The sequence below is a fragment of the Triticum dicoccoides genome, chromosome 4A (assembly GCF_002162155.2).
Source record: "Triticum dicoccoides isolate Atlit2015 ecotype Zavitan chromosome 4A, WEW_v2.0, whole genome shotgun sequence".
NCBI lineage: Eukaryota > Viridiplantae > Streptophyta > Magnoliopsida > Poales > Poaceae > Triticum > Triticum dicoccoides.
The window spans coordinates 544,348,510-544,359,555 of NC_041386.1; positions in this window are offsets into that span (position 1 = coordinate 544,348,510).

Below are 11,046 nucleotides of genomic sequence, written 5' to 3' on the forward strand. Positions count from 1 at the left end.
GGCACCCAGATTTGCAAGGAGTTTGCCAAAGGCTTGCTCATTCGGAAAAAAACCTTCATTCGGTGACGCACAAAGGTGGCAGAGTCTTGTTCCTGGAGTCGCTCACAACTTTTGGGAGCACCGAGATCCTGAATAAGATGCTGCACGAATTGGCTGAGGTGTTGGGAGCCCACACGCTGCATGTTGCCCCTCGATCATCTTCGGCTTCACTTCAAAGGTCTTGAGCCATAGGCCAAAGTGAGGGGTAACCCAGAGGAAGGCCTCACACACGATGATAAATGTCGTGATATGAAGAAAGGAGTCCGGAGCTAGATCATGGAAGTCTAGCCCATAGTAAAACATCAAACCCCTGACGAAAGGATCCAGAGCAAGGCCTAGACCTCGGAGGAAGTGGGAGACGAACACGACATTCTCGCTGGGTTTGGGGGTGGGGACGGCCTGCCCTCGGGGAGGCAGCCGATGCAAAATTTCGGCGGTCAGATATCTGGCCTCCCTCAACTTTTTAATGTCTTCTTCCGTGACGGAGGAAGGCACCCATCGGCCTTGAAGGCTAGATCCGGACATGACTGAAGGTTCGGAGCACCTGACCTGAACGTTGGGCGCTTGAGCTTGAGGTGGGGGAAGGATTCGATTGAGCACGGGAGGGAAAAATAAAAGCCTTGTCCCTTTATAAAGAGGGTGAATATCAAGCGTCCTCTCCGTGTCCATTTGGACCTGCCTATAATCTAGGAGTCCTAGAAGCAGTTGGGTTACCCACGCCCGTGTTGATGAGAATCCCGGAATAAGGGGACACGATCTCTGCTTTAACAAGACGTGCCAAGGAAACCGCCTCGCATGACGCGCTGAGGTGGGATAATGAAACGAGTCAAATAAAGGCTTGGCCGTGGTGTGTCACACTACGGAATACGTCAGCAGATTAGATTTGTGTAAATATTATTCTCTCTATGGCAATATGTGGGAACTTATTTTGCAGAGCCGGACACTATCTTTGTGTTCAAGATCTTTTATGAAGTACTTGGAGGAGGAACCCGCCTTGCAATGCCGAAGACAATCTGTGCGTCGGACTCGTCGTCATTGAAGCCTGGTTCAGGGGCTACTGAGGGAGTCCTGGATTAGGGGGTGTCCGGATGGCCGGACTATATCTTCAGCCGGACTCCTGGAGTATGAAGATACAAGATTGAAGACTCCGTCCCATGTCCGGAAGGGACTTTCCTTGGCGTGGAAGGCAAGCTTGGCGATACGGATATGCAGATCTCCTACCATTGTAACCGACTTTGTGTAACCCTAACCCTCTCTGGTGTCTATATAAACTGGAGGGTTTTAGTCCGTAGGACAACATACACAACTACAATCATACCATAGGCTAGCTTCTAGGGTTTAGCCTCTCCGATCTCGTGGTAGATCTAATCTTGTACTACCCATATCATCAATATTAATCAAGCATGATGTAGGGTTTTACCTCCATCAAGAGGGCCTGAACCTGGGTAAAACTTCGTGTCCCTTGCCTCCTGTTACCATCCGGCCTAGACGCACAGTTCGGGACCCCCTACCCGAGATCCGTCGGTTTTGACACCGACATTACCCCTCTGATTATGAACATGAATATGCTTTGTGAGTAGTTATGTTTGTTCCTGAGGACAAGGGAGAAGTCTTGCTATTAGTAGTCATGTGAATTTGGTATTCATTCGATATTTTGATGAGATGTATGTTGTCTAGCCTCTAGTGGTGTTATGTGAACGTCGACTACATAACACTTCACCATTATTTGGGCCTAGAGGAAGGCATTAGGAAGTAATAAGTAGATGATGGGTTGCTAGAGTGACAGAATCTTAAACCCTAGTTTATGCGTTGCTTCATAAGGGGCTGATTTGGATCCATATGTTTCATGCTATGGTTAGGTTTACCTTAATACTTTTGTTGTAGTTGCGGATGCTTGCAATAGAGGTTAATCATAAGCAAGGTTGAAAAAAGCGGTAGGCGTAAGCAAGGCGGTTGGCCTTCGCCTAGTGCCTAGGCGGCGCCTAAGCACCCTAGGCGCGGCCTAGGCGGTAATATAGTTTTTACTCGTAGTGTATTTGTGATTATTATATGTGTGTTGATATTAGTTTAGGGCACATAAATAAGTTAATTACCGTCTACTGCCATTGGAATATAACCCATTTGGCATAACAATACAGTATGTTGCATGATTTCTTACTTGGGTAGGAAATTTCTTACTTGCCCTGCCTAGACCTCCATTTATGCCCTAGGCGAGGCGTTTGGCCATTGCCTAGCGCCTAGGCGTGCCTAAGCGCCTCCTAGGCACTGCCTTTTCCAACAGAGATCATAAGTGGGATGCTTGTTCAAGTAAGAACAGTACCCAAGCACCGGTGCACCCACATGTCAAATTATCAAAGTACCGAACGCGAATCATATGAACGTGATGAAAACTAGCTTGACGATATTCCCATGTGTCCTCGGGAGCGCTTTTCCTTATATAAGAGTTTGTCTAGGCCTGTCCTTTGCTACAAAAAGGATTGGGCCACCTTGCTGCACTTTATTTACTTTTGTTACTTGTTGCTCATTACAAATTATCTTATCACAAAACTATCCGTTACCACTTATTTCAGTACTTGCAGAGAATACCTTGCTGAAAACCGCTTATCATTTCCTTCTGCTCCTTGTTGGGTTCGACACTCTTACTTATCGAAAGGACTACGATAGATTCCCTATACTTGTGGGTCATCAAGACTCTTTTCTGGCGCCGTTGCCAGGGAGTGAAGCGCCTTTGGTAGGTGGAATTTGGTAAGGAAAAATTTATATAGTGTGCTGAAATTTACTGTCACTTGTTACTATGGAAAGTAATCCTCTGAGGGGCTTGTTCGGGGTATCTTCACCCCGACCAGTAGAGCAAAGAGTTGCTCCTCAACCTACTGAACCTATTGAAAATGAAATTCCTTATGAGTATCCTTCGGGTATGATAGAAAAACTGCTAGCTAATCCTTTTACAGGAGATGGAACAAAGCATCCTGATGAACACCTAATATATGTGGATGAAGTTTGCGGATTATTTAAGCTTGTAGGTATACCCGATGATGTTGCTAAGAAGAAGGTCTTCCCTTTATTTTTTAAGGGAGACGCATTGGCATGGTATAGGCTATGTGATGATACGATATCATGGAACTATAGAAGATTGAAATTGGAATTTCATCAAAAGTATTACCCTATGCATCTTGTTCATCGTGACCGCAATTATATATATAATTTTTGGCCTCGCAAAGGAGAAAGCATCGCTCAAGCTTGGAGGAGGCTTAAATCAATGTTATATTCATGCCCCAATCATGAGCTCCCAAGAGAAACAATTCTTCAAAAAATTTATGCTCGGCTTTCTGAAAATAATCGCACCATGCTCGATACTTCTTGTGCTGGCTCTTTTATGATGGAGACTACTGGATTTAGATGGGATTTATTGGATATAATTAAACACAACTCTGAAGATTGGGATCTCGACGAAGGTAAGGAGTTAGGTATGACACCTAAGTTTGATTGTGTTAAATCTTTTATGGATACCGATATTTTCCGTAAGTTTAGCACTAAATATGGACTTGATTCTGAGATAGTAGCTTCTTTCTGTGAATCTTTTGCTACTTATGTTGATCTCCCTAAGGAGAAGTGGTTTAAATATCATCCTCCCATAGAAGTAAAAGTAGCTTCACCTATTAAAGTTGAATAAAAGACTGTCACTTATAATGATCCTATTGTTCCTACTTGTTATGTTGAGAAACCACCTTTCCCTGTTAGGATAAAGGATCATGCTAAAGCTTCAACTGTGGTTTGTAAAAGCAATATTAAAACATATACACCTCCTAAGCAAGTTAAAGTAGAACCTAATATTGCTATTGTTAAAGATCTCTTGTCTGATAATATAGATGGGCATGTTATTTACTTCTGTAATGAAACTGTTAGAATTGCTAAACCCCGTGATACAGATAAACCTAGACCTGTGGTAGGCATGCTTGTTATTTCTGTTAAAATAGGAGATCATTGTTAGCATGGCTTATGTGATATGGGTGCTAGTGCTAGTGCAATACCTATTGACTTATACAAAGAAATTATGCATGCCATTGCACCTGTTGAGTTAGAAGAAATTGATGTCACCATTAAACTTGCTAATAGAGATACTATTTCACCAATGGGAATTGTTAGAGATGTTGAAGTCTTGTGTGGGAAAACTAAATATCCTGCTGATTTTCTTGTTCTTGGTTCCCCACATGATAGCTTTTGTCCCATTATATTTGGTAGACCCTTCTTGAATACTGTTAATGCTACCATAGATTGCACAAGGGATGTTGTTATTGTCGGCTTAGATGATATGACTCATGAGTTTAATTTCTCTAAATTTAGTAAACAACACCGTGAAGAAGAATTGCCTAGTAAGGATGAAATTATTGGTCTTGCTTCTATTGCCGTACCTCCTAGTGACCTTTATAACAATATTTGCTAGACCATGAGAATGATATGTTTATGAATGAAAGAAGGGAAATAGATGAAGTATTCTTTAAACAGGAACCTATTCTGAAACACAATTTGCCTGTTGAAATCCTAGGGGATCCCCCTCCACCTAAGGGTGATCCCATGTTTGAGCTTAAACCGTTGCCTGATAATTTTAAATATGATTATCTTGATGAAAAGAAGATATATCCTGTTATTATTAGTGCTAACCTTCCAGAGCATGAAGAAGAAAGATTATTGAAAACTCTGAAGAAGCACTGTGCTGCTATTGGATATACTCTTGATGATCTTAAGGGCATTAGTCCCACTCTATGTCAACATAAAATAAATTTGGAAGCAGATGCCAAACCAGTTCGTGATCCTCAATGACGTCTGAATCCTAAAATGAAAGAAGTGGTAAGAAAAGAAATACTAAAGCTTCTGGAGGCAGGTATAATTTATCCCGTTGCTGATAGTCAGTGGGTAAGTCCTGTTCATTGTGTCCCTAAGAAGGGAGGTATTACTGTTGTTCCTGATGATAAAGATGAATTGATTCCACAAAGAATTATTACAGGTTATAGGATGGTAATTGATTTCCGCAAATTAAATAAGGCTACTAAGAAAGATCATTACCCCTTACCTTTTATCGATCAAATGCTAGAAAGATTATGCAAACATACACACTACTGCTTTCTAGATGGTTATTCCGGTTTCTCTCAAATACCTGTGTCGGCTAAAGATCAATCAAAGACTACTTTTACATGCCCTTTTGGTACTTTTGCTTATAGACGTATGCCTTTTGGTTTATGTAATGCACCTGCTACCTTTCAAAGATGCATGATGGCTATATTCTTTGACTTTTGTGAAAAGATTTGTGAGGTTTCATGGACGACTTTTCCGTCTATGGATCTTCTTTTGATGATTGTGATGTCTACTACACAACCTTCTTCTTGTAGACGTTGTTGGGCCTCCAAGTGTAGAGGTTTGTAGGACAGTAGCAAATTTCCCTCAAGTGGATGACCTAAGGTTTATCAATCCGTAGGAGGCATAGGATGAAGATGGTCTCTCTCAAGCAACCTTGCAACCAAATAACAAAGAGTCTCTTGCGTCCCCAACACACCCAATACAATGGTAAATTGTATAGGTGCACTAGTTCGGCGAAGAGATGGTGATACAAGTGCAATATGGATGGTAGATAAAGGTATTTGTAATCTGAAATTATAAAAACAGCAAGGTAACTAATGATAAAAGTGAGCATAAACGGTATTGCAGTGTGTGGAAATAAGGCCTAGGGTTCATACTTTCACTAGTGCAAGTTCCCTCAACAATACTAACATAATTGGATCACATAACTATCCCTCAACATGCAACAAAGAGTCACTCCAAAGTCACTAATAGCGGAGAATGAACGAAGATATTATAGTATGGTACGAAACCACCTCAAAGTTATTCTTTCCAATCAATCCGTTGGGCTATTCCTATAAGTGTCACAAACAGCCCTAGAGTTCGTACTAGAATAACACCTTAAGACACACATCAACAAAAACCCTAATGTCACCTAGATACTCCAATGTCACCTCAAGTATCCGTGGGTATGATTGTACGATATGCATCACACAATCTCAGATTCATCTATTCAACCAACACAAAGGACCTCAAAGAATGCCCCAAAGTTCTACCGGAGAATCACGTCGAAAATGTGTGCCAACCCCTATGCATAGGTTCATGGGTGGAACCCGCAAGTTGATCACCAAAACATACATCAAGTGAATCATGTGATATTCCATTGTCACCACATATATCCACGGCAAGACATACATCAAGTGTTCTCAAATCTTTAAAGACTCAATCCGATAAGATAACTTCAAAGGGGAAACTCAATTCATTACAAGAGAGTAGAGGGGGGAAGAAACATCATAGGGTCCAACTATAATAGCAAAGCTCGCGATACATCAAGATCGTATCACCTCAAGAACACGAGAGAGAGAGAGAGAGAGAGAGATCAAACACATAGCTGCTGGCACATACCCTCAGCCTCGAGGGAGAACTACTCCCTCCTCGTCATGGAGAGCATTGGGATGATGAAGATGGCCACCGGAGAAGGATTGCCCCCTCCGACAGGGTGCCGGAACGGGTCTAGATTGGTTTTCGGTGGCTACGGAGGCTTCTGGCAGCGGAACTCCCGATCTATTGTGCTCTCGGTTGTTTTTAGGGTATATGGAGATATATAGGTGGAAGAAGTACGTCAGGGGGGCCACGAGGGGCTCACGAGGGTGGAGGGCGCGCCCAGGGGGGTGGGCGCCCCCCTACCTCGTGACCTCTTCGCAGGTCCCCCGACGTGCACTCCAAGTCTTCTGGGCTTCTTTCCTTCCAAAAATGAGTTCCGTGAAGTTTCATGTCAATTGGACTCCATTTGATTTTCCTTTTCTTCGAAACCCTAAAATAGGGTAAAAACAGAAACTGGCACTGGGCTCTGGGTTAATAGGTTAGTCCCAAAAATGATATAAAAATGTATAATAAAGCCCATAAACATTCAAAACAGTAGATAATATAGCATGGAGCAATCAAAAGTTATAGATACATTGGAGACGTATCAGATTGCTTGAGCAATCGTGATCGAGTTTTGCAGAGATGTGAAGAAACTAATCTTGTCTTGAATTGGGAAAAGTGCCACTTTATGGTTAATGAAGGTATTGTCTTGGGGCATAAAGTTTCTGAAAGAGGTATTGAAGTTGATAAAGCCAAGGTTGATGCTATTGAAAAGATGTCGTGTCCCAGGGACATCAAAGGTATAAGAAGTTTCCTTGGTCACGCTGGATTTTATAGGAGGTTCATTAAGGACTTCTCAAAAATTTCTCGGCCTCTGACTAATTTATTACAAAAAGATATACCATTTGTCTTTGATGATGATTGTGTAGAAGCATTTGAAATACTTAAGAAAGCATTAGTCTCTGCACCTATTGTTCAGCCACCTGATTGGAATTTACCCTTTGAAATTATGTGTGATGCTAGCGATTATGCTGTAGGTGCTGTTCTAGGGCAAAGAGTTGATAAGAAATTAAATGTTATCAATTATGCTAGTAAGACTCTAGACAATGCTCAAAGAAATTATGCTACTACTGAAAAAGAACTTTTAGCAGTTGTATTTGCTTGTGATAAGTTCAGACCTTATATTGTTGATTCTAAAGTAACTATCCACACTGATCATGCTGTTATTAAATATCTTATGGAGAAGAAAGATGCTAAACCTAGACTTATCAGATGGGTTCTCTTGCTACAAGAATTTGATTTGCATATTGTTGATAGAAGAGGAGCCGAGAACCCCGTTGCAGACAACTTATCTAGGTTAGAGAATGTTCTTGATGACCCACTACCTATTGATGATAGCTTTCCTGATGAATAATTAAATGTCATAAGTACTTCTCGTAGTACTCCTTGGTATGCTGATTATTCTAATTACATTGTTGCTAAATTCATACCACCTAGCTTCACATACCAACAAAAGAAAAAGTTCTTCTATGATTTGAGACATTACTTTTGGAATGACCCACATCTTTATAAAGGAGTAGATGGTGTTATTAGACATTGTGTACCTGAGCATGAACAGGAACAGATCCTACGCTAGTGCCACTTCGAAACTTATGGAGGACACCACACGGGAGACAGAATTCCACATAAGGTATTGCAATTCGGGTTTTATTGGCCTACTCTCTTCAAGGATGCCCGTAAGTTTGTCCTATCTTGTGATGAATGTCAAAGAATTGGTAATATTAGTAGACGTCAAGAAATGCCTATGAATTATTCACTTGTTTTTGAACCGTTTGATGTTTGGGGCTTTGATTATATGGGACCTTTTCCTGCCTCTAATGGATATACACATATTTTAGTTGCTGTTGATTACATTACTAAGTGGGTAGAAGCTATTCCAACTAGTAGTGCTGATCATAACACTTCTATTAAAATGCTTAAAGAAGTTATTTTTTCCGAGGTTTGGAGGCCCTAGATATTTAATGACTGATGGTGGTTCACATTTTATTCATGGTGCTTTCCATAAAATGCTTGCTAAATATGACGTTAATCATAGAATTGCATCTCCGTATCACCCATAGTCTAGTGGTCAAGTAGAATTGAGTAATAGAGAACTCAAATTAATTTTGCAAAAGACTGTCAATAGGTCTAGAAAGAATTGGTCCAAGAAACTTGATGATGCATTATGGGCCTATAGAACTGCATATAAAAATCCTATGGGTATGTCTCCGTATAAAATGGTATATGGAAAAGCATGTCACTTACCTCTCGAACTAGAACATAAGGCATATTGGGCTATTAAAGAGCTCAACTATGATTTCAAACTTGCTGGTGAAAAGAGGTTATTTGATATTAGCTCTCTTGATGAATGGAGAACCCAAGCTTATGAAAATGCCAAGTTGTTTAAAGAAAAGGTTAAAATATGGCATGACAAAAGGATACAAAAGGGTGAGTTTAATGTAGGTGATTATGTATTGCTATACAACTCTCGTTTAAGAATTTTTGCAGGAAAACTTCTCTCTAAATGGGAAGGCCCCTATGTTATCGAGGAGGTCTATCGTTCTGGTGCCATAAAAATCAACAACTTTGAAGGCACAAATCCGAAGGTGGTAAACGGTCAGAGAATTAAACATTATATCTCAGGTAATCCCATAAATATTGAAACCAATATTATTGAAACCGTAACCCTGGAGGAATACATAAGGGACACTTTCCAGAATGTTTCAGACTCCGAAAAGTAATAGGTATGTGGTACGGTAAGGCAATATTTCTCCGTTTTGGAATATTTAGAAAAATAGAAAATTAAGTAGTAGTCCGGGAAGGACACGAGGGCCCCACGAGGGTGGAGGGCGCGCCCTACCCCCCGGGCACACCCCTACCTCGTGAGCACCTCGTGTGCCTTCCAGACTCCGTTTTCCTGCACGATACGTATTTTGGTCGGTAAAAATTCACTATATATTCTCCCGAAGGTTTTGACTCCCGTATCACGCAAATATCCTCTATTCTTGTTTTGGGCTGTTCTCTGTCAGGGTTGTCAAGGCCAGGCATCATGTTGTCCCCCTCCTCCAACAACAGTGACAAAGATGCCTGGCTAATGAAGATAGAGCTGAAGAGGGAAGAACCCATGGAGATCAACAAGGATGAAGGGATCAAGAAGGCCACGGAGAACCAAGCTCCGGCAACAGAAGACATCCTTCAACTTGATCACAACCTTCTTACCCCAACTGAGATCGAAGCTTTCCAGATGATTGAGTTAACTCGTATTCAAAACAACTATCTCACAAGTGAAAATATTTTGTTGAAGGAGCATATCTTTGCACTCAAGGGCATTATTCGCAAGCTAGAGGGCCTCTTACGCTCGATGTGCGACTATCCATCACCTCCATCTTCACCAACCAAGGAGATATAATAACATGGGTATGGGCACTCCCCTTGGCAACATCCAAGCTTGGGGGAGGTGCCCCGGTATCGTATCACAATCACAACTCCTATCTTTACCGTTTTCCTTAGTTCAATCCTATTAGTAGTATTTTGATCTAGTAGAATAAAGTTTATGGCATGATATAGTTTTGAGTTTTGCCTTATGATCTCTCTATGTAATCGAGTCCGTGAGCTATATAATAAAGATTAGTGTTGAGTCAAGGGCTTGATTTTCTTGCTATGATCTTGGGTGAATAGAAGAAAAGAGAAAAAGAATAAGAAGAAACAAAGAGATCATATTGATCTTATTGATAGTAATGACTTCACATAGAAAGAGTGTGACGATTAAAAGTTGTTGGGAGTTGGCAGACATAGCTTTGGTCATCGTTGCAATTAATAGGAAGTAATAAGGAAAGAGAGGTTTCACATATAAATATACTATTATTGACATCTTTTATGATTGTGAGCACTCATCAAAATATGACATGCTAAAGAGTTGATGTTGGACAAGGAAGACAACGTAATGGGTTATGTTTTCTTATATCTGAGATAAAGTATGTTGTCATGGATCATCCAACATGTTGAGCTTGCCTTTCCCCCTCATGCTAGCCAAATTCTCAGCACCAAGTAGAGATACTACTTGTGCTTCCAAATACCCTTAAACCAGTTTTTCCATGAGAGCCACCATATCTACCTATGGATTGAGTAAGATCCTTCAAGTAAGTTGTCATCGGTGCAAAGCAATAAAAATTGCTCTAAATATGTATGATTAGTGTGGGAGAAATAAGCTTCATACGATCTTGTGATGTGGAAGTAATAAAAGCGACGGACTGCATAATAAAGGTTCATATCACAAGGGGCAATATAAAGTGACATTCTTTCGCATTAAGATTTTGTGCATCCAACCATAAAAGCGCATGGCAACCTCTGCTTCCCTCTGCGAAGGGCCTATCTTTTATAATTATCTTCTACCTTATGCAAGTGTCGTGGTGATCTTCACCTCTCCCTTTTTCATTTTATCCTTTGGCAAGCCCGGCATGTTGGAAAGAACCTGATATATATATATATATATATATATATATATATATATATATATATATATATATATATATATATATATATATATAT